Source organism: Microcebus murinus, chromosome 13, assembly GCF_040939455.1.
Source record: "Microcebus murinus isolate Inina chromosome 13, M.murinus_Inina_mat1.0, whole genome shotgun sequence".
In the NCBI taxonomy this organism is placed as follows: Eukaryota; Metazoa; Chordata; class Mammalia; order Primates; family Cheirogaleidae; genus Microcebus; species Microcebus murinus.
In genome coordinates this window covers 68,180,889-68,206,667 of record NC_134116.1, presented here as the reverse complement: position 1 = coordinate 68,206,667, position 25,779 = coordinate 68,180,889, and positions in this window count along the sequence as shown.

The window sequence follows — 25,779 nt, the reverse complement described above, 5'->3', positions numbered from 1 at the left end:
ATTTTTTTCCTAAATGTTCTTCCATTTAGAAAGTCTCTCCCATCATAAACACCATATAACTCTACTTTCAAATGTAAAAATTCATGTTCAAATACAAAATTTTGATCTGTCTTCACATTAGATCTGCATAATAGAATAATTGGAAAAAAGACAGAATATAGTACATTATTGAGCCTCAGTTAATTTTCAGAGCTGAAATATGTTCACAGGGAAATAGTCAACCACAATTTAATGCATTTCAAATTGCAGATGTCATTAGTGTTGTACATTAACAAAGTACAAATGAACGATCTCATGACATTAGCTTTCAAAAACCACTTCAGATGCATTTGTATTCAAAATCCAAATACATCCATTATTTTAAATAAAAAACTCTCTTCTGATTTTTGGCTTATGTGAGTCAGTATGAATATATTCTCTCATTCCATTTTGATGCTGCAAATGTGACTTGATGTATATAAAAACACTGAATGAATTTGACTAAATGCTTTAGAGTGAACTATTACAATAATAATTACATAAATTACATTTCCTCTTGTAACAGAAAAGAAATTTAACAAATAAACAAGTGTTCACAATAGAGTTTATTGGATTGTCCTTCAAATAATTTTTTGTCATTTTTTTTTTGTTTGATTTAGTCAAACAAAAATGATGTAATTCTTAGGTTGAGATCTTTGTATCTTTACTTTTTTATTCTAAATTATCTACATAATATGTTTTTAAAATTTGTATTTCCTTGACCCTCCCTTGGTTGTTCCACAAGCTATTTATTCTATTTGAACAGAAACTGGAACTCTGAAATGTGAACATGTTTCCCAGATGATCCTGACACACATCCAAAATTGGGAACCACTGCCCCCATATTTTCAAACACAGCTGGATTTAACTGACTAATGGCAAAGGAGACTTTGAAATACTTGCCTCTTGAATTTGCAGTACCTGTGTCCCTACAGTCTCTCACCTCTTACTGCTCGATTGGCTTGGGATCTCGATATGTCTTTCCTAGGCTATGACGGAAACATTTCCCTGATACTGACAACAGTTGTCCTGTTTCCCTTCTTTCATCTCCCACTTTTTCCTTTTACATCATCCTTCACATTGCCACCTGTATACCTTTTTCACAGATGTAAGTTTCATCATGAGACAGCCTGCTTAATAGCCCAAATTGGTTCCATATAATTGAGACTGATTTTCTATTATTCAAAACTATTCTAACTCAAGCCATATCTTTATCTCCCTAGTCTTTTATTCTTACTAAACTTTAAGCAGTCTATACTCTATTCATGTAAAAATTCTCAGTGCTAACTAAATATTACATATCCTCACCACATTGTGATTAATTAGTGTTACCTTTGCCTGCAACGTATTTTTTTTCTCTTTCACTTTCCAGGTTACTAGTTACACTTCCTTTTAAATAACCTTGTTTTAGAACAGTTTAGATTTATAGAAAATCGCCACTACAATTCAGAGTGTCCACATACTCCACACCCGGCTTTTCATGTTTTAAAATCTTACATCAGTAGGCACATTTGTCACAATTAATGACCAATATTGATACATTATTATTAGTTAAAGTCCATATTCTGTTCACGTTTCTTTAGTTTGTATGTAATGTCCTTTTTCTGCTCCAGGATCCCATCAAGAACACCATGTTACATTTAGTCATCATATCTTCTTTGGCTCCTCAGTGTTTCCTGTTTTTATGACTGTGACAGTGTTGGAGTGAACTGGTCAGGTATTTTCTAGCATGTCCCTCAGTGGTAATTTGTCTATTTTTTTTTTTCTAATGGTTAGACTGAGGTTACGAGTTAGATGGAGAAAGAAAGACCACGTAAGTAAAGTGCATTCTCATCATATCATGTCAATGTGACCTATCCCTCATGATGTAAGCCTTGATAAGCCTTGCAAGCCTTGGTCTTACATCAGTAGTTTCTTCTACTGTAAACTTATCCCCCCCCCCACACACACACACATCCACTCCTTCCACACATTACTCTTTGGAAAAGAATTATTACACACACCCCCACACTTAAGAATGGGGAGTAGCAGGGCACAGTGGCTCAATCCTAGCACTCTGGGAGGCCGAGGCAGGAGGATTGCTTGAGGTCAGGAGCTTGAGACCAGCCTGAGCAAGAGTGAGACCCTGTCTCTACTAAAAACCAGAAAAAGGAAAATTAGCCAGGCAACTAAAAATGAAAAAACATTAGTTGGGTGTGGTGGCAAGTGCCTGTAGTATCACCTCCTCGGGAGGCTGAGGCAGCAGGATCACTTAAGCCCAGGAGTTTGAGGTTGCTGTGAGCTAGGCTGACACCATGACACTCTAGGCCAGGCAACAAAGTAAGACTCTGTCTCCAAACAAAAACAAAAACAAAAACGGGGAGTTATGCTTTATTTCCTTGAAGGTGGAATTTCTACATTTCTACATAGATTATTTGGAATTCTAGCCAGGAGATTTGTCTCTTCCCCTCCATTTATTTGTTTATTCAATCATTTTTATTAATATGAACTCATATTTATTTTATATTTTATATAATTCAATATGTCATTATTTATTTTGTTGTTCAGATTGTTCCACTTCAGCCACTAGGAACTCTTTCCATTGGCTTTTGTGAGTCTTTGTCATACCCCCATCAATGGGAGAGTTCTTTACTTTTTGGTGCTATAAAATGCTCCAGGCTCATATTGTAGATTTTCTGACCAGTCCTCAAGTCAGGTATTTTTTTCAAAGAGCCTTGGTTCCTTTTATTGGAGAATAATGTTAAAAACCAAGATCTGGGCACTATGTATGCTCATTGCAAGTTGGGTATGGTTGCTTCCAAGCCATCTTGGCTGTCAAAACAAGGAAATATGTATAGTGTGTATGTATATGTAATATATATATATATAATTTCCTATTACTGCTATAACAAATTATTATAAACGTGCTGCCTTGAAACAACACAACTTTCTTCTTATTTTTCTAGATGTCAAAAATCTGAAATAGGTCTCAATGGGCAAAAATCAAGGTGTCAGAAGGGCTGCATTGCTTTTTAGAAGATTTGTAGGATAATGAATTTTCTTGTTTTTCTACCTTCTGGAGGCTGCTTTCATTTCTTGGCTTGTGACTACAAGGCATCTTCACAGGCAGCAATGGCTAGTCAGTGTTTCTTATATTGCATCATTCTGATACTGACTCTCCTGTCCTCTCTTGCACTTGTAAGTATCCCTGTGATTACGTCCAGCCCCCTCACATAATCCAGGATAATCATGGTCAACTGATTAGCAATCTTAATTCTACCTGCAAATTAAATCCCCCTATACCATGTAATATAACATATTCACGGGTTCTAAGAATCAGGAGCTGTACATATTAGGAGGAGTTATTATTCTACTCATCACATATATTAATCCAGCATATGCACGTATTTATTAATATTTCTCTATGCAATCTTATCTATATTAAAATAATCATGAGTTCATACCTAGCCAAACCTAGGCAATTACCATGTGGATTCTTCTAGCTTCCTTCCCTTCCTTGCTCAGTATAATCTCTCACTCCAACAGTGAGAAACCTTCCTCCCACTATTACTTAATTTTTCAAGCTCTGCATATGTGTACAGCATTTGCAGAATACTTAACCCTTACCACTGTAAGAAAGGATAAGGCAGTGCAGTGCTTATGTGTTGTTTATTTTGCCTTTGGTCTTAGATTCCACTCAATTCCAAATGACTTAGGTGAGCACCATTTTCTCCATGGCCAGTGAAGTGGTCTCACACATTTGCTACACCATTATTTTGTCTCATCTCATTTTGCATTCCATCTTGGCATCCCTAATCTCCTAAACGATTTTATAAATTGACTCACAAAGATTCACTCTTTGTGCTTTGAACTTTTATGGGTTTTGGCAAATGCATAGTGTCATGTACTTACCATTATGGTGTTTGTAAAACTTAAACTTCACCTCTGTTCTGAAGCCTTATAGGATTTTCAATTTTTTTTGTGTGTGTGTGTGTTTGCTTGTCTGTTTTTGGCAGATGGCATCCTTCCTTTTTGTAGTCCCATATCACACCACTCACAGCTTTTGATAAATTTTCATTTATTTTTAAAATTATCTCTTTTTATGTTTGAATTCTTAAACACTAGATTATATGATCTTTGACACCAAGAGATATATTTTGTTTCCTGTGTATTCAGCACTTGACTTGATTTCTGAAATTAAACACTCATGGTAGTAATAAACTACTTTAAATAAAAAGAAGATCTTAAAATTGTTAAAATTCATTTCAAATAAACTAAAGAAATTTATATTGTTTTTCCTGAAAATGGATGCATCAATATGTTTATTTGTAAGGCACTAGGGACTCTTAGAAATCATAAAGAAAAAATATGTACCTTAGGAGAAAAATAGGCAGAAGATATGGCCAAGCAGTTCATTATTATCTGTAAAAAATTATGTTATAAATCAATAAACAAGATGTTTAACACCATTCATATTTAAAGAGATATAAGGCAAAAAATAACTATAAGATTGGCAAACATTTAGAAATTTGACAATATCCAGGGCTGATGTAAGGTGGGTAATATACTTCTTTTGTTTTATTTCAGAATATTACACAGGTATAAATGTTTAAGTTACATATAGTGCCTTTACCCCACCCAAGTGAGAGCTTGAAGCGTGTCCATCCCCCAGACAGTGTGCACCACACACATTAGGTGTGAATATACCCATTCCCTCTCCCTCCCACCTACCTGACACCTGATGAATGTTACTCCATATATACACATAAGTGTTGATCAATTAGTACTAATTTGATGGTGAGTGCATATAATGCTTATTTTTCCTTTCTTGTGATACTTCACTTAGTAGGATGGGCTCCAGCTCTATCCAGGATAATACAAGAGGTGCTAGATTACCATTGTTTTTTGTATCTGAGTAGTACTTCATGGTATACATATACCACATTTTATTAATCCACTCGTGTATTGATTGGTACTTGGGTTGTTTCCACATCTTTGCAATTGTGAATTTTGCTACTATAAACATTGGAGTGTAGATGTCTTTTTTATAGAATGTCTTTTTTCCTTTGGGTAGATGCCCAGGAATGGGATTGCTGGATCAAATGGTAGTTCTACTTATAGCTCTTTGAGGTAACCCTACATTACTATACATAGAGATTGTACTAGTTTGCGGTCCTACCAGTAGTGTATGAATGTTCTTATCTCTCTACATCTTCACCAACATTTGTTGTTTGGGGACTTTTTGATAAAAAGCCATTTTTACTGAAGTTAAATGATATCTCCTTGTGGTTTTGATTTGCATTTCCCTGATGATTAGAGATGCTGAACATTTTTTCATATGTTTTTTGGCCATTAGTCTGTCTTCTTTTGTAAAGTTTTTGTTTATGTCTTTTGCCCACTTTTGAATGATGTTGTTGTTTGGTTTTTTTCTTGCTGATTTTCCTGAGTCCTATATAGATTCTAGTTATCTGCCCTTTATTGGATGTGTAGAATGCAAATATTTTCACTCATTCTGTAGATTGTCTATTTGCTCACACAATAGTTTCCTTGGCTGTGTAGAAACTTTTTAATTTATCAGGTTGCATTTATTTATTTAATCTTTATTCAATAAATGGTACTGGAAAAATTGGATAGCCAAATATAGAAGACTGAAAAAAGATTCACAACTCTCACCTCTTACAAAAATCAACTCACAGTGGATAACAGACTTAAACCTAATGCATGAAACTATAAGAATTATAGAAGAAAATATTGGCAATACTCTTATAGACATTGGCCTAGGCAAAGAATTCATGAAGAAGACCCCAAGGGGAATCCCAGAACTGTTAATACTCAAATGAGATTCAAGAAGCTCAACAAACCTAAATATAACAAACTCAAAGAAAACTATGCCCAGGTATATCATTAACATCAATAGTTTGGAAACACCTAGAAAAAAATAAATGACACATTAAATATAGGAGAATGATGATTTTGAATAAATTAGACTAAGTTTAATACATATAAATTATAAACCCTATAGTAACCATCAAAAATAATATGAAAAGAAAAAAAAATAATATGAAAAGAAAGACAAAAAGCTAATAAATACATTTAAATGGGATGCTAAAATATTCAAATAATACAAAAGAAGGCAGAAAAAGAACAGAATTAAAAAAAAAGCAGAGGGCAGCATAAAAAGAAAGGTAGAACAATAATGCAAGTTTTAAATGTTCCAATTCAAAGACATGGGATGTGATATTTAATAACTAATCTCAAAGAGCAGTTGAATCAAGTCAACCACGTATCACAGTGCAAGTTTGCTGATTCGATTATGCCTCCTTCATGATGCAACAGAAAATAGACTAGGCTGAGTTCTGAAGGGCCAGGTGTAGAAGGTTGAGACTAGCATCTCACAGGAGTTGCACAGTGCAGTTCTAATACAAATTTTATTTAGAAGCCAAAATTCAACCATAACATTTTCATGGTTTGAAACTTAGATTAGAGTCATTCTTATAGTTTTCTACTACTAAATATATTTGGGGGATAGCCTTCTGTATACTAATTTTATTTTGCCAATGTTTATCATGCCATGATAACTAGGCATGCAAAAAGAGAAATACTAATATCTGCAAGCTTACTTTTTGTTTTGTTTTTTTTACATGAAAGAATGCACAGGAAAATATCCTAATAATTTTTCTTTCCTTCTGGTTTTGATTCCAAGTAAATGTGTTTTTCCACCAAAATCTGAGCAAATCAATAATTTCCATTTTTTTAAATTAATTTAAGTTATTTAAATGCCTTCTTCCTAAAAGATTAGAAATATAGGACATAAAAAATCTAGATACTCTGATATACTTATTTGCAAATTATTCTTTCCTACTATTTTTCAATGCTCATAGTTTTCAATGATAAAGGGCACATATACTTAATTGTTCTATGTTATCTAAATTGTTTAGTTCATTAATAAGTACATTTTAATTAGAAAATCAATTTTAATTTTCTTATGAAATGGAAATTGGAAGAATAACATTTATTTCTTTCCTTTTTACATACAAGCTGCTATCCTGAATCAATACTTCCTATTTGCATTTGAGAACTATATCATCATTCTCTTTGATGCATGACTTCGCTTCAGGGAGCTATTTTGAATGCTTCTTTCACCATGAATTTAGATTAATTTTTTAGAGGCTACATTTTTAAGACTAATCTTTACTGAAATTTTAACCTTCTGAATTCTATCTGTTTGCAGTGAGCATTATCTATTTTAATGATGTACTCTCCCATGTGCTCTCTAATATTAACCTTCATTTATGACTAGAAATGCAGAACTAGAAAAAAATGCCATTTTTCCATTCTATATAGTACATTATTATTTTACCTAAGACAATTTCAAAACTTGAAAAACTAGGAGTAAAATATTTCTCTTTTAACACAACAATACATTGTGGGGAAAATATATATCCATTCAGAAATTGATTTTAAAAAAGTAACTTCTGAAACATTATTCATGGCACGTATCTACTTTCACCTCAGATTCCCATTTTGAAAAGAAATCATCAGAGAAAAGGAGCAAAGTTTAAGATCCTGATTCTCTGGGTGTCAATCTTTGAGCTGCCACTTATTAGTTGTGTGACCTTGGGCAAAGTATTTCATTTTTTTATGCAATAGATTCATTGTAAAAAGGGGAATGTGATAAAAATCTAATCCTGGATGTATTTATGATATTTAAAAGAATTAATGACTGTAAGCACTGAGAATGCTGCAGACATATAGAAAATGCTCTAATAATGTCTATTTAATGAAATAGTACTGTCAGTTATTTCCAAACACCTGTCTTCAGACAGGCTGCGATCCATATTGAAGCAGACTCCACTTCATGGCCAAGTGAGGCACAAAAATGTGCACTTTTTATAAAACAAAAATTGTTCATTTGATGGAATTTTTCTTTATTGTGAAATGGTATGTTTGTTTAGATAATTTTGGTGATTATATAACCTTCCTTTTATTAATAGTAATGCTAGTAGATTATTATCATTGATATTTTCTCTATGGGCATGTTTAATATTTAGGTAAATACAACCAACTATCACCCACATGTTATTTCCTACAAAGTGTTTGCAATTTTATTAGCCTAAGAACTGACAGGTTTATAAACCATTGAGTTAGAAAACCTACCCCAATCCATATTTCCCTAGTGATATTCATTTCCAAAGCAGCTGTGATATAGTAGCAATGACCTGGATATAAAATCAGAACACATGGGTTAAAATACATTTTTGTTTATCACTTACTTTCTCACAATAAGCAAATACCTCAGCCTTTCTTAATTTAAATTTCTTTATCTTGAAAACAGGTAAAATGTATCTCTATTTTGAATGACTAACACACTTCCTGCTAATAAAGAGAGAGTACTGTAATTGACACTTGGATAATTTATATATTAGATTAGCTCAAGAAAAATATAAGCCCTAAATCTGCTGTTATAAATATTTTCTAGGACTTAATTAAACATATGGTGATAATGAATAAAGAGATGAAATATGAAAAAGAAAAACATGGAAATGTGAGAAATTCAAAATGAAATTGCTGTATTAGTCCATTTGTGCTGGTATAACAAAATACCTGAGACTGGATATTTATAAAGAATAGAAATTCATTTCTCACAGTTATGAAGTCTGAGAAGTGCAAGATCAAGGCATTGACAGAAATGATGTGATGGGAGCCTGTTTCTCACAGATGCCCCCACCTAGGTGTCCTCACATGGTACCTGTATACCTGTATGTGTACATTTAGTAATGACATTCATCAAGTGTCAGGCATATGGGAGGGGGAGGAAAGGATGAGTATATTCACACCTAATGGGTATGGTGCACACTGTCTGGGAGATGGACATACTTGAAGCTCTGACTCAGGTATGACAAAGGTAATATTTGTAACCTAAACATTTGTACCCCCATAGTATGCTGAAATAAAAAAATAAAAAATAAAAATAAAAATGTTGAATATACAAAAATATACAATAAAATAAAACATTGCCATTTTGGCTTCCCCTTTCTCTCTGTCTCTCTCTCAAATAAAAAATAAAAATAAAAGAATTATCATTTCATACGTAGATGAAGGGAATAACCACTTTTAATAAATTAGTATGTAGGTGATAACATACTAATTTTAACAAATTAGTATGTAAGTGATTAGTATGCAAGTGATATATCTATTTCCTTAACAGATACCTACATACATCTTTTTTATTTATCTAGACAGCCATACATATGTCCACATGTGTAGGTTTTTCTGTCATTTTTTTTAATAAAATGAGGTCATGCATATCCTGCTTTGGAACTATTTTAGGATGCCAAATAATATACATACAAATGAATGTCTTTCTTATGTCTGTATTACATTTCATTGTGTGAGAATGCTATAACGTATCTCACATCACCTTATAAAAGCTGTCTCATATTGTCTTGATTATAAGCAATATAGCATTGAACTTAGGTTTTTGCACATTTTTAAAGTATCTCTATTTATCTAGATTAGTAAATGTAAGGTTGTTGTCCCAAAGGAAGGTGCATTGCCCTAGTCAAGGTTCTTCATACCAATAACATGAACCAATTTAGTTATCTTGGGAAGAAAAATACTTTGGCACAAGAATACTGCATGGTTTGGAGCATCATCAGGAATTTTAGAAAACCAAGTCTAAAAAAAAGTCAGAAAAGAAGGAAAGGAAAAGCTAATGTTTATCACATCACAGTCTTGTGCATCTTTTGAGAATTAAATGATAAGAATTTAATTATCACTCTGAACATAAAGTATACAAACATTATGCCTAAATGACAGCGAACGACCTTCACTACAGTACTAGACTTTTATTCTCATCACTGCCACCACAAATGAACTTTCACAGTCCATACACATTGTGTCAGTTCTCTCTGGGCTTAAATTCCTGGGCAGAAGTTTCAAACTGGCTAAGGCTCAATTCTGCTGTTAAAGAATTTCAAGAAGGGACAGCTGCTTCACTGAGGTTTCTGTGCAGGAATTGTAGTCCTGGGTTCCCCACAGTCAAGAAGCTTATGCATATATTAAGAAACCTGAAGCAAATTCCTGGATACAAACATTATTGATTTAAATAAATACCATCGAATTTTATTTCAAATAAATTGCACCAATTTTCATTCCAATTTATTGTAGAGTATGTTTTTTTTCCAGTAAATACTAAAAATGATCAATTTTAAACTATTGCTGATGTGACAAAAAATGAAAATTGTAGTGTTATAATTTGGATTTTCCTGATTAGTCATTGAGATTAACATCTGTATTACTCAGGCTTCCCCAGATAGATAGATAGATTTGTTAGGCAGATCAGCTCACATGATTATGAATCAGTAAGTCCCATGATAGGCTGTGCACAAGCTGCAGAGCCTGGGATGTCAGCAGTGTGTCTCAGTCCATCCCTAAATTCTTTAGAGCCAGGAAGGAATATGGCATAACTCCCAGTTTGAGGCCAAAGGCCTAATAACCTGTGCAGCCACTTGTGTGTATAAGTCTTGGAATCCAAAGACCAGGAAGCTTGGACCTGTTTTTCAAGGACAGGAGAGAAAGAGTGTGCTCAGCTCCAGCAGATAGCTCAACATATTTGCCTTTTCTCAGTTTTTGTGATGGTGTCCACTCACATGAGGGGATGATCTTTCCCACCTAGTCTTTTAGTTGTAGGCATTTAAGGCTATGAATTTTCCCCTTAGGACTGCTTTTGTTGAATCCCACAGAGTTTAATAACTTGTGTCCTCTTTACCACTCAGTTTGAGGAATCTTTTGATTCCTATCTTAACTTTGTCATTGATCCAATAATCAGGAAGTTGTTTAATTTTCTTGACTTTGTGTGAAATTGGATTTTCTCCTGGTGTTGCTTTCTAGTTTTTTCCACTGTGATCTAAAATACATTCTATGATTTTTATTTTTTCTGAGTTTGTTGAGTCATGATTTGTGGCCTAAAATATGATCAATCTTGGAAAATGTTCCATATGCTGATGAGAAGAATGCACATTTCATAGGTATGGAACAAAATGTTTTGTTAATGTGTGTTAAGCCATTTGTTCTAGAGTCCTGTCTAAGTCTAGTGTTTCTTAATTTATTTTCTGCTTAGAGGTTGTCTTGTTCTGTCAGTGGGATGTTGAAACCCCCAGAAATTATGATGCTACTGTTTATCTCCTTGCTTAGATCTAGTAGGGTTTGCTTTATGAATCTGGAAGCTCCTGTGTTAGGTGCATAAATATTTAGGATTGTCATGTCTTTGGCTGAATTGCTCCCTTTACCATTATATAATGGTCATCCTTCTCTTTCTTAACTATTGTTGATTTGAGGTCATTTTTATCTGATACAGGAATGGCACACCTGCTTTCTTTTGGTTACCATCTGCATGAAATGTTTTTTCCATCCTTTAACTTTGAGTCTGTAAGAGTCCTTGTGGGTTAGATGTGTTTCTTGGAGACAGCAGATACTCAGATTGTATTTGTTTAAATCAGTTCAGCCAGGATATGTCTCTTGAGTGTTGAATTTAAACCATTCTTGTTGATTGATAGAATTTATATGTAGTGTGATGTTCTGTTCATCTGATTGCATAGTACTTTGTTTATTTTACCTCTTGTACTATTGTTTTATATGAGCTCTGAGTTCTAGCTTTTGGTTGGTTTTACACTGGTGGATGACCATTGTGCTGATGCATGTATAATGCAGCTCTGAGTATTTCCTGCAGACCAGGTATGGTCTTGACAAATTCTCTCAGTGTTTTATTTCCTGGAAAATTCTTTATTTATCTTTCACTTATGAAACTTAGTTTTACAGAGTACAAAATTCCAGGCTTGCAGTTCTGTTTACAAAGACTGAAGATGGGGCTCCAATTCTTTCATGCTTGTAAGGTCTCCATTGGGAAGTTTGCAGTTATCCTGATTGGTTTTCCTTCATAAGTTACTTGATGCTTTCTTCTTACAGTTCATTGGAATTCCTCCTTCGTGTTGACTTTGGCCAGTCTTATGACTATGTGTCTTGGTGATTGCCTCTTTGAGATGAGTCTTCCAGGTTTTCATTGAGCTTCTTGTGTCTCAATGTATAAATCTCTATCAAGACCAGGGAAGTTTTCCTTAATTATTCCCTCAAATAGGTTTTCCAGCCCTTTTGGATTCTCTTCTTCACCCTCAAAGATATCTATGATTCTAATATTTGGCCATTTTATATAATACCATAATTCTCATAGACTTTGTCCATTCCTCTTAATTGTTCATTAATTTTGACTGAATTAATTAATTCAAAACAGTTTTCTTCAAGCTCTGCTATTCTTTATTCTGCCTCGTCTAGTCTATTCTTAAGAATTTCCACTGTGTTTTGTATAACTGTAAATAAATTTTTCATTTCAAGAAGTTCTATTTGGTTCTATTTTAATATGTGTATCTCATTAATAAATTTTTAATTCATTTCCTAAATTTTTTTCTGGTTTCTTTGAGTTAGTAACCACTATTCTACTCTCTACTACAAAATCAATTAATTCAGAATTCACCTATGGGTGAGATCATGTGATATTTTTCTTCTGTGCCTGGCTTATTTTATTTAACATTATGTCCTCAAAGTTTATCCATGTTGCTGTAAATGGCAATGTCTTTCCTTTTTATAGCTGGATAGTATTCCATTTTATATACATATCATATTTTTTTCCATTCATCTGTTGATAAACACTTAAGTTGATTCCATCGCTTGGCTATTGGGAATAGTGCTGCACTAACCATGAGATACAGATCAGTTTTTGACATATTGATTTCAATTCCTTTGGATATATACTCAGTAGTGGAATTCCTAGATCATATGGTAGTTCTATTTTTAATTTTCTGAGGAATTTCCATACTGTTTTCATGGGTATACTAATTTACATTTTCACCAATAGAGTATAAGAGTCTCCTCATCACTCAAACATTTGTTATTTTTTGTTTTTTTGATGATAGTCATTCTAATTGGGGTAAGGTAATATCTCACTGTGGTTTTAATTTATATTTACCTGACAATTAGTGATGTTGAGCATTTTGTCATACACCCACTGGCCATTTGTATGTCTTTTTTGGAGAAATGTCTATTCATGTATTTTGCTCATTTTTAAAATCAGATTATTTGTTTTTTTGTTTTGTTTTGTTTTGTTTTTTGGTATTTCGCTGAGTTCCTTATATATTCTGGATATTTATCCCTTGCTGGATGCATAGTTTGCTAATGTTTTTTCCCATTTTGTAGGTTGTCTGTTCTAATGATTGTCTTCCTTGCTGTGCAGAAGCGTTTTAGTTTGATGTAAGCCCATTTGTCAGTTTTTCCTTTTTTGCCTGTGCTTTTGAGATTCTATTGAAAAAATCCTTGCCCAGACCAATGTCATGAAGGATTTACCCTGTGCTTTCTTCTGATAGTTTTATGGTCTTACAGTTAAATATTTAATTCATTTTTGAGTCAATTTTTATATAAGGTAAGAGATAAGGATCTAGTTTCATTCTTCTGCATGTGGATATGCAGTTTTCCAAGCACTATTTTTTGAAAAGACTGTCTTCTCCCATGTGTGTTCTTGGCACTCTTGCCAAAACTGAATTGGCTATAAATGTATAGATTTATTTCTGGGCAATCTATTCTGTTTCATTGGTCTATGTGTCTGTTTTTATGCCAGTACCATGCTGTCTTGGTTACTATTGCTTTGTAGTATATATATATATATATATATATATATATATTACATAAATAAATAAATATATATACATATATTTATTTTTTATTTTAGCTCATTTTTGGGGTACAAGTGTTAAGGTTACATCTATTGCCCATGCCCCCTGCCCCCCTCAATTAAGAGCTTCAAGTGTGTCCATCCCCCAAACATTGCACATCTTACTTGTTGTGGTTGTATATACCCATCCCCTCCTCCCTCCTTCCACCCTCCCAACAACTGATAAATGTTATTCCTATATGTCCACTTAAGTGTTGATCTGTTAATACCAATTTGCTGGTGAGTACCTGCGGTGCTTATTTTTCCATTCTTGAGATACTTCACTTAGTAGAATGGGTTCCAGCTGTATCCAGGAATATACAAGAGGTGCTATATCACCATTGTTTCTTAAAGCTGAGTAGTACTCCATGGTATACATATACCACATTTTATTAATCCACTCATGAATTGATGGGTGCTTGGGTTGTTTCCACAGCTTTGCAATTGTGAATTGTGCTGCTGGCTTATTTTATTTTTAAACCTTTTATTATTAAACCTTCGAGTGCAGGTGTCTTTTTCATAAAGTGACTTTTGATCTTTTGGGTAGATGCCCAGTAGTGGAATTGCTGGATCAAATGGTGGATCTACTTGTATCACTTGAAAGGTATTGGCACAAGAACAGGGACATTGACCAGTGGAACAGAATAGAGAACCCAGATATAAAATCATCCTCATATAGCCAACTAATCTTCGACAAAGCAGACAAAAACATACACTGGGGAAAAGAATCCTTATTCAATAAATGGTGCTGGGAAAACTAGATAGCCACATGTAGAAGACTGAAACAAGACCCACACCTTTCACCTCTCACAAAAATCAACTCATGCTTGGTAACAGACTTGAACCTTAGGTGTGAAACTATTAGAATTCTAGAAGAAAATGTTGGAAATACTGTTCTAGACATTGGCCTAGGCGAAGAATTTATGAAGAAGACCCCAAAGGCAATCACAATAGCAACAAAAATAAACAAATGGTACCTGATCAAATTAAAAAGCTTCTGTACCGCCAAAGAAACTGTTAAGAGAGCAAACCGAAAACCCACAGAATGGGAGAAAATTTTTGCAAGGTACACTTCTGATAAAGGGCTGGTAACTAGAATCTATTTAGAACTCAGGAAAATCAGCAAGAAAAAATCAAACAACCCTATCAAAAAATGGGCCAAGGACATGAACAGAAACTTCTCAAAAGAAGACAGAATAGTGGCCAACAAACATATGAAAAAATGTTCAACATCTCTAATCATCAGGGAAATGCAAATCAAAACCACAATGAGATATCACTTAACTCTCCAGTGAGAATGGCCTTTATCAAAAAGTCCCCAAACAATAAATTCTGGCGTGGATGTGGAGAGAGAGGAACACTCCTATACTGCTGGTGGGACTGCAAACTAGTTCAACCTCTGTGGAAAGCAATATGGATATACCTTTGTAGTATATTTTGAAGTCAGGTGGTGTGATGCCTGTAACTTTGTTCTTTTTGTTATAGATTGTTTTGGCCATTTGGAGTCTTTTTTGGTTCCATATGAATCCTAAGATTGTTTTTAGTATAGAGAATAGGGATGATATTTTCAATAAATCACTTTCTTACATGCAAAGATTACCACTTCTTTTTTTCCTTCCATAGTATGTACTTTTTAAAAATAGAATACTATTAGGTATTCTATTTTTAAGTAGAATACTATGGTCTTTTTAAAAATACTATGGTCTTTTAAAAAGACCATACTATGGTGTTTTAAAAAATAGAATACTATTAGGAGATTTCAACTACAGTTTTTTTTTATATATTTCTTTTTTTTAAATTTTTATTTATTTCATTATATTATGGAGGTACAAATATTGTTAGGGTTACAAATATCGCCCCTGCCCCCCTCCTTCCCCCCAATGTGTCCAATCCCCCTTTGATGTGCATCACACACGTTATGGAAGCATACACCCCTTTCCTTCTCCCCCCTACCACCTTCCCACCACCTGATAAAAAGTTTTGTTTTAATTTTTTTTTTACATTTTGGTTACATTGTATATCTTTGCTTCTCCCTAAGAAGGGTTAGAGTTGTGCCCTTCCCTTCCAAAATACTCGCCACCTCCCTAAGATTGGGTCCCCCCCCCCTCCCGAATCCCTGGTGAGCATTGCCAGTATTTGAAAACCATAGTTTTAATCAGTCAGTACCAATTTGATGGTGAGTAGATGTAGGGCCCATTTTCCATGTCTTGTGTTGCCTCACTTTGGTTAACAGGCTTAAGCTTAATCCAGGATAATATAAACGGTGCTAGCTCACTGTCATTTCTTAGGATTGAGTAATATTCCATTATGAGGATATACCACATTTTAATTATCCACTCATGAATTGATGGGCTCTTGGGTTGCTTCCATGACCGTGCAATAGCAAACAATCCCATCAAGAAATGGGCGACAGAAATGAAAAGAAACTTCTCCAAAGAAGACAGAATAATGGCATGCAAACATATAAAGAAATGCTCAACTTCTCTAATTATTAGAGAAATGCAAATCAAAACCACAATGAGATACCACCTAACCCCAGTAAGAATGGCCTATATCAAGAAATCCCAAAACAATAAATGCTGGTGAGGATGCGGAGAGACAGGAACACTCCTACACTGCTGGTGGGACTGCAAATTAGTGCAACCTTTGTGGAAAAGAATTTGGAGATACCTCAAACAGCTAGAAATAGAAATACCATTCGACCCTGCAATAGCATTGTTGGGCATCTACCCAAAAGAGCATAAGACATTCTATTATAAAGACATCTGCACCCAAATGTTTATAGCAGCTCAATTACAGTTTTTAACATAGTTGATAAGTGATGGACTTTAGAAACAATTACAAGTGGTAGTAGATCATGCTGAAGTAACATTTATAAAAAATAATTTGGGATTTAAACTTTAGAGTATTTTAATTACACAAGAATCCCAAAAATAGACTGTTACAATGTGAAATAGGTGACTCAGCACAATAACAACAGAGTGATATAAAGAAAGAGGACTAAATTTAAGTAATTAATTAGAATTGCTAGGTATAAAAGCATTTTAGGAAAATATTTTATGTAAATTCTTTCAAAGGATATACATTCAAAATTCCCATGGATTTGAATATGTATGATACATTGACAGTCTCTGCCATTTATTATTCAGAAAATCTATTTTATCTACCTTCACATGGTCTATTAATATTTTTCACTTAATATCAAGATTTTCATTTTCTAACATTTTAATTATGTCAGATAAAAATGATATGTTATAATCCACAAATTTTTATTTTTATCACTGAAGCATACATGCCAAGAATAATTCATTACAGCTTATATAGAGATTACAACTCAGTTTGTATTTGTCAAAAGAACTTACTACCTTCCCTACTCAGTTTTTCCTTTGAGAACACTGTTAACCCAATTCTTAACAAGGAAACTGCACTGCACATTTACAGGGGGGAAAAACACATGAGTTTCCTTGGCAACTGGAGCCATGTGCAATCTCTCAGAACAGTTCCTCCTACACTCAAGTTTCCTAGGTAGCAGGCTGCATATAATTTATAAAGACAATGGGATAATGGGACAGATATTACCCTGTTCAACCTTGCATGTGAAAAGCTTCAATTGTAAAGATGCATGTGGTATAATAACTGGCAATTTGAGGGAAAATATTAATTGTATAATGAGGTTGCTTCCTCTACTAATTCAGAATTTAATTTCAGATCCAAAATATATTAGGTGTTCATCATCCTTTTTTTATAGGTGAAAATAACCATTCTACTTCCTCCCCATCACCCCATTACCAAATTAGCTCATATATGTTTGCAGCTAAAGCTAAAAGTAGGTGAGCACTATCAGGATAAAAAGAGGTTACTTCATAGTACCCCAAAGTTATGTCACTGAAAAAGAAAAACTCATCCTTAATATTACATGAATTGAAGAAACTCAACTTATCTGAAATTAACTATAAAGTATCACAAAAGCTTAAAATATCTAATCAAAACTTGTCTATATATCTAGAAAACATTAATATCAGGAGATAAATCATGGATGGCCTAGAAGAAACAGATAATTTTAATAAACTAAAAAAATTAAAAGAGAAAATATTGAGAAAATTGATTATATACAGTTAATACACAAGGTGTCTTTCTGACCATAGGAGCGGATGAGGGAAGTTAAGTGAATACTTTTACATTATACTGATTCCTCTGTTTTTATAACATTAAAATATTTGGAAGTAATCCAATTAAAGAGCAAATGTGTATTATTAAATGGGGACACAGCAAATACAAAATTTTCTGGCTAATCAGGAACTTGACAAGTCTAATATTGTTTTAAAATTATTTTTGAAACCTTTTTAAATTCTTAATTTCATATACTAGGAACTCCTGTTCTCTGGCATGCAAGTCCCGTTCTTTCACAAGGCAATTAAATCTAATTATCTATTGAGTTGCACACAATGGAAAATATAATTTATATGTAATTAATCAGCTCAGGAGGATGGTGAATTTTAAATTCTGTGCAACTAGAGGAGTACAGATTACATTGTTTAAAGGTGTTTTGCTGAATGCTTAGCAGAACATCCTTATAGTTAGAGCCTAAAGGGGAGATGATCACAACATGCTCATTTTAATACTCTTCTTGCAAAAGAAATTATGGTATATTCTATTTATGAATATGTTTTGAAACAAAAATTAGGACACATTTTTAAGTAAATATTTAGGACATAAATATTTTTATGTTGCTTTTTGAATATAATTATATTTAGTTTCTTTCCCTCTATCTCCTTTCTGTCACACCATACATGCACATTCTTTTAATTAATCACTTTGATTGAATTAATCAAAATACTATATTTTCTCTTAATGTATCATAGGCCTTCTTCAGGTCAACATGTGTAATAATACATGACTAGATTTTAAAGCTATGTTTTACTCTAGTATAAATTTAACATCGGTTACTTACAAATTTCTCCTCTGATGAGTACTTAGTTTAATTGTGCAAATACACACACACACACACACACAAACACACACACACACTCTTGTTTTTCTATTTGAATGATTCCAAGAAGTGGAGGTTACAAGAATTTGAGAATCAGTCTTGAAGAGTGATTTTGAGATTGTAATAATGGATTACAAAAGAATTTATGACAATAGCACAGACTTCTTAAATTTGAAATTGCTAGTTTAGTGCACAATAAGGTATGCATATATGGTCATAAAGTGGTGTAATGAACATTGAAAACTAAGAAGGGGGAGATTGAGGGAGTGAGAGATAAAAATCTACCTATTAGGTACAATGTGCACTATTCTGGTGATGGTTACACTGAAAGCTCTGACTTCATATACAATTCATCCACGTAACAAAAAGCACTTGTATCCCCTAAATTTATTACAATTTCTTTAAATGAGGGAAAAATCCTAAACAAAACAAAACAACAAAAATAAGAGATGCCTAAAATTCTGCAAGTTTACTTGGCTCTTTATACAAATTTGACAAGTTTAATGTAGCAGCGTCCTTCTTTAATCCTATTACTTAAGAATGTCTTCCTTTTCTTTTTGAGAGCTCTAAATCCATCTTTACCTCTTTGATTTCCAAAAGCAAAAGTGCAATGACATAATAAGAACGGATATTCTTATTCTCATCTAGTTGGTTTTGGTTTTAGTATGTGCTAGACACTAGCTAAATGTTTTACTTGTGGTACAGGATCAAATATCAATTATTAGTATATGTTAATTGAGTATCCTATTGAACTTTTAGTCTTATTTTTTAATATAATTTTACCAGGTAATTCTATTTACTGTTTTGTATGTCTAACTATGCCATAGAGCCCACCTGCTGGCTGTTTCTAAGATATATTTTGTTGTATTTTTAACCAAGGGGGTCTTTCCATAACTCTTAATAATATAACATGAACATATATGAAAGCATATTAACATGAACAAAACAAGAAGAAGAAAATTACATCTGGTTTGACTGTATGGAAGCAACGATTATCTTGATGAGATATAAAACTGTTAATAATTTATAATTGTAACTATTTGCCTTACAGCATAGTGATCCCACACAAACAATGTGGGAGAAATTTATGTACATGTTCTACCATAATTGAATTTTACCTCATGGTGAATAACAGTAAAATTGAGGCCATGTTTGATATGCACATTATAAACATGTATCTAATTTTGATTACTTGGTTCATATATCACTGTGCTACATATTTAAGAAAAAGATGCGTTTAACTGAACAAAAGGCATTAATTTAGTTTGGTAAATGAGTCGCTTTTGTCTGATCTTGCAAACAGAAACTTACTTGGATGGATTACTTGGAGATTCTCTCTAAGTCCTCTTCCATATCTAAAATACTGTAATTCTCATGTTGTAGTTTTGTAACATGGGCCATTTTAAAGCTTTTGTATTCTGCTGAACTTTGTTCTTTTTAAATCATTTAAGCTCCGTTAGCCACAGATAGAACTTTTATACCCCTTGTTAACAAATCCACTGAAAAGGATTTTCTTAAAAAAAAAAAAAAGAGCCATTTGCAAACTGGGAAGACATAGCCTTCCATACAAAACAAAGTGCACTCTGAAAGGATAAGGAGGGGATGGATGGTTGTTACAGAGAAAGTTTCTATCCAGGTTCCCTCTCTGGTTCATTTATACAAATAAGGGATGCAAACTTGTTTAGTTCTGATTGGTTGACGCAGGTCACAGTCTATTGGTTAGGTCCAGTCAAAATGGGATTTGGGATTTTCCCTTCAGCAGGAATAGACAGCTATGAAATTCCCAAGGTTACTCCAGCATGTGGGTTTTTGGAAACATAGATTACATATGTGACTTCTAGTATGCAAATGGCTGCTTGGCTGTATTTTGAATATAGATTCTGTTAGTCACTCAAGATCCATCTTGATGGATTGACTCTTTCAGCGTTCATACCCTTCTTAGCAGAATTGTTAATCTGTACCTAAAACTGGCAGAGTAAGAGTCTTTAATTACTTAATGTTATGAGTACAACTAAGACATGGTTCTTTAAAAAGTTTGGCTATTTGGGAAAGACTAAAGATTTTCTACATAAAAGTGACAACTTAAAATTTTGCAAAAAAATCCCAATCCATTTGTAAATGGTATGCATACATGATGAAGAACCCAACAATGTCATGGAAACAATATTCAATTTCAAGCTTTATTGAGGTACATAAAATAGATCTTTTATTAATCTGTTACAAGACCATTAAACACATCCTGAATATCTGAATGACTATACAAAACTTTCAATTTTGATATTTAAGAATATATTCATTAGGTCTATAAAAATTTACATATAAACATAGGCTTCATTTCACAAATATGTACTTTTTTCTTCTCTGAAATAATATACATACTCTTATATACACTTCATGCCCTACATGACTATATAAAAGGAAAATAAATCTATTGCCTTTTACTCTACCCAACAAATATTAAACTGCTTATTTTTCAACATATACTATTTGCTTAATAAAAAATCATATGAAAAGGCAAAATATATCTGTTGAAAAATAATATGAAGTATCTTTCTTCTCATACGCTGTGTGAAATAAACTATCTGATAAATCAAGTGGATATTGCCTCATTATTAAAAAAATAATTATACTTAGCTGTTTAAACTTTTTCCTATTTTTGTTTTATCAAATTTAAATATATTGGCCAAATACAAATAGATACAGTAATATTAATATGAATGTAAAATTCCTAGTATATTATTTATACTATATTAATATTATTATATTGTAATATAATAATATTAATATTATATTAATAATAATATAGTAAACCACTTATGAATGTACCATCCAGTACAAGAACTAAGATACAGCCAATAACTTGCATTATCCATTGCTGCTTTCTGTGTTCTTTTATATTTTATATATTTTATTATGTAAAAACTCTTCAAAAGTTTATGAAAATATATATTATGAAAAAACTAAATTTAAATTTTTATTGTTTCAAAATAAATTCATTCTAACTTGTTGTAATATATTTAAACAGATTCTAGTTTCAAGTACTAGGAAAGGTATCAGTTTGAAAAGACCCTCATAACAGAGCAACATGAATTCTGCTAAAATTGAAGCAAAAATAAACATCATATTGATAGTGAAGCTTAGGTGGAAGAATGGTGAGATCACTAGTGTTTTATGAAAAACTTTATGGGGACAATGACTCAAATAAATTAACAGTTTATAAATGGACAGCTAATTTTAAGAAGGGATAAGACAGCATTGAAGATAAAGCCTACAGCAACAGACCATCCACATCAATTTGCAAGAAAAAAAATTCATCTTGTGCATGCACTAATGGAAGAGGATCAACCATTACCAGATTAATTAATAGCCAACACCATAGACATATCAACTGGTTTAGCTTTCACAATTCTGACTGAAAACTTAAAGTTGAGCAAATTTGCCACTCAATGGGTGTCAAAACCTTTGCACCCAGTTCAGCTGCAGACAGAAGCAGAGATTTTAATAAAAATTTTAAACAAGTGGGCTCAAGATCCTGAAGCATTTCTTCAAAGAATTGTAACAGGAGATGAAACATGGCTTTACCAGTATAATTCTGAAGAAAAAGCATAATCAAAGCCATGGCTACCAAAAGATGGAAGCAGTCCAGTCTAAACAAAAGACCAGTCAAGAGCAAGTCATGGCAACAGTTTCTGGGGTGCTCAAGGCATTTTGTTTATTGACTTTCTGGGGAGGGAGGCAAAGAATGACAGTATTTATTTATTATGAGAGTGTTTTGAGAAAGTTGGTGAAAACTTAAAAATGCCCAGGAAAGATTCACCAGAGATAACTTCTGCACCACAACAGTGCTCCTACTTAATCCTCTCATCAAATAAGGGAAATTTTGTGAGAATTTTGATGGTAAATTATTAGGCATCTACCTTGCAGTTCTGATTTGGCTCTTTCTCACTTCTTTTTGTTGTATAATCTTGAAAAAATCTTTAAGTGACATCCATTTTTCCTTAGTTTATAATGTACAAAAGACTTTATTGACATGGTTGAACTCCCAGGACCCTCTCAGTTCTTTAGAATGGACTAAATGGCTGATATCATTGCTTACAAAAGTGTCTTGAACTTGATGGAGCTTATGTTAATAAATAAAGTTTATATTCTTTATTTTAATATTTTAATTCTATTTTGAAGTCCCTCTATGTGTATGTATGTTTTAAAACAATAAGGTGTTTAGTTTTTCCTGTTAAAGTAGTCAATAAAAAATAATAATTGTATGTAGTCTTGTGGGACTTGACTGCTTTCACTTAATATTGTGCTTCCAAGATCTATTCATGTTTCTCTGTGCAGCTATAATTCATTAATTTTTTATTGTGTTAATATGCCATAATTTATGAATTTCAATTTTTTTTTTGCTAATACAAACTATTGGTAGGAATATGTTCATGTATAAGATGCACACCTCCAAGAGTTTGGGTATAGGTCTATGAATGAAATTACTGGATAGAGGGGTATGCAAATATTTAGCTTTATGGGAATGTGCCAGATTGTTTCCAAAAATGATTGCAACCAACTTATATTCTCACAAGAAATATATGAGATCATGAGTGCATTATTTGACTTCTTATTTTGAAAACATGGAGTGTGTAAAATTGCTTCTGATTTTTTAAAATTAATATCTCTCAAATTAACACTGATATTTAGCAGATTTTCATATGCTAATTGACATTACTTGTCTCTTCTTTTGTCATGTGTTTGGACTATATTTATTTTTTATTGATATATCATAGTTGTACATTTATTTAGGGTACATTTTGATACATGTATATAATGTGTAAGATCAAATCAGGGCAATTGGGATATCTATCACCTCAAACATTTATCTTTTCTTTACGTTGGGAACAACACAATTTCTTTTCTTCTAGCCATTTTGAAATATAAAATAAATTATGGTTAACTATAATTTCCCTACCATACTATCGAATACTAGAACTTATGCCTTCTATCACACCTGTAATGTTTTTCACCTGTTAACCAATTTCTCTTCATCTCCCTCTTCCCCTTTCTTTTGTCATGTATTTGGCCTATTTTTCTGCTAGACTGTTTGACATTGTATTTATTTTTAGGAACTTCTTATTTTCTACATGCTAAAACTTTATTGGACATATACATACATATACACACTCATATTTTCTCTTAGTTTCCAGTTTATAATGTCTTCCGTTGAACAGAAATATAAACTTTTATTACGTCCAATCTTTTCCAATATTTAGACTATCTATAAAGTAGCAAACTTAGTACAAACAGGTCACAGTTTTTTCTCACATAAAGCTTATCACTTTGAAGTTCCAAACTACAAGCTAATAAGGAAGTTGTTGCATTTGCATATGGAAGCCAAACAGTACATGTTTATAAATCTTCCTGTCAGAGATCTGACACAAGAAACTAAGTAAACTATCATGCAAACAGGAAATGTTTGCTTTGCAATGAATGGCTACAGGACAACTTGGAACTGCATATACTATAACAATCTTGTAATTCAAAGAAATTGATTTACGGTCTCTAGCAGGTGCAGTGACTACACATCGTATTATATACTGAAATGGGTCACCTCTCTGTAGACCATTTGGAGTACAGCCTTTGTCCACATCTTTACGTAAAAACCACACTTGATGAAATTACTGCCATGGATTTCATGGCCTTCTTAATAATAATGTTTGGTACAGAGTGGATATAATTTGCCCAAATTCCTGGGACTCTGGCTTCACTTCCCCAAGGTCACAATTGTACTGAAATTGATTTTTACAGGAATGAGCTTTGATTTTATCCATAACAAAATATTCTTCAATTCAAGCACTCAATTAACAATGTAATTTGGGCTGGTACCTGGGTGAACATTTTACTTATCAGAAGCACACATTCTGATTTCAAATCTCATGAGATCCATTCTCTGAATCACAAAGTTTTATGCCTTTCAACATCAGATGTCAGATTCAATATAAAAAATTTATATCATGTTATCGGAGCCAGAAATCCTGGTTTGTTAAAGAAGAAAAAAGAGAGAAGAAAAAAAGAGGATTTGGGGGAGAGGTGTAATGTCCTTATTCATTCAACACAGCTTTCAGCAAGCACTCCTTCTGTACTTAGTATATCTTCACTCAGTTCCCAGAGGACTAGGAGAGGGCTATAGATCAACACAGTCAATGTTCCCTTTTTTTTTATGATAAGGAGCTGCATAGGTGATGACACCTGCTTCATTGACACTTCTCACTCCATGCAAACTTTCCCAACTTCAACTTTCTCTCCTCTTCCTCCCCCCCTCCTCCTCCACCTCTTTCTCACACCCCTTCATCCTCCTTCTCTTTCTCCTCCTCCTTCTCCTTCCTTCTTCTCCTCTCTCTCTCTCCCCTCCGCTAGCATTGCTTTAGTAGAAAACTCTCTGGCCCTTTTCTCTTGCCTACCCTGATTTAGGTTCTGGGTTGAAGTGCCTCAAATGTCTTGGGACATACAATCAAATATTAGACATTTAACAGGGCTGAAGTATTACATAGTCAACTATGTGAGCTAATAAAAAAATGGAAATTTTCCAGTAGACCCCAAATCCACACATGGTATAGGATTGTATACTGAAGGCCCTTACACTGTTATCCAGGCACAAAATCTCAAATGTACCCTTCTGCCTAATTCTGAACATCCAATCAGTTTTCATATTTGCTGACTATATTGCATCATTATTTTTCATTTTTACTTTCTGTTTTCTATTTTTACTGACAGCAGCCTAGTTGGAGTTATATTTACTTCTTGCTTATTTTTACTAATTATATCTTATCTGGTCTTCCATCTTTCAGTCACTTTTTTCTCTAATCCAGCCTACAATTTACTGCCAGGCTAGCTTTCTCCGGTTCTAATCATGTCATTTACCCATGCTAAAAACCTTCAAATACTACTTCATGTTTTCTGAATAATGACCTAACATTTCACTTCGATGGCAATTAGAATGAAAGGAATATGATTTCTCTGCACAATGACAATGTTGAGAATACTCTGA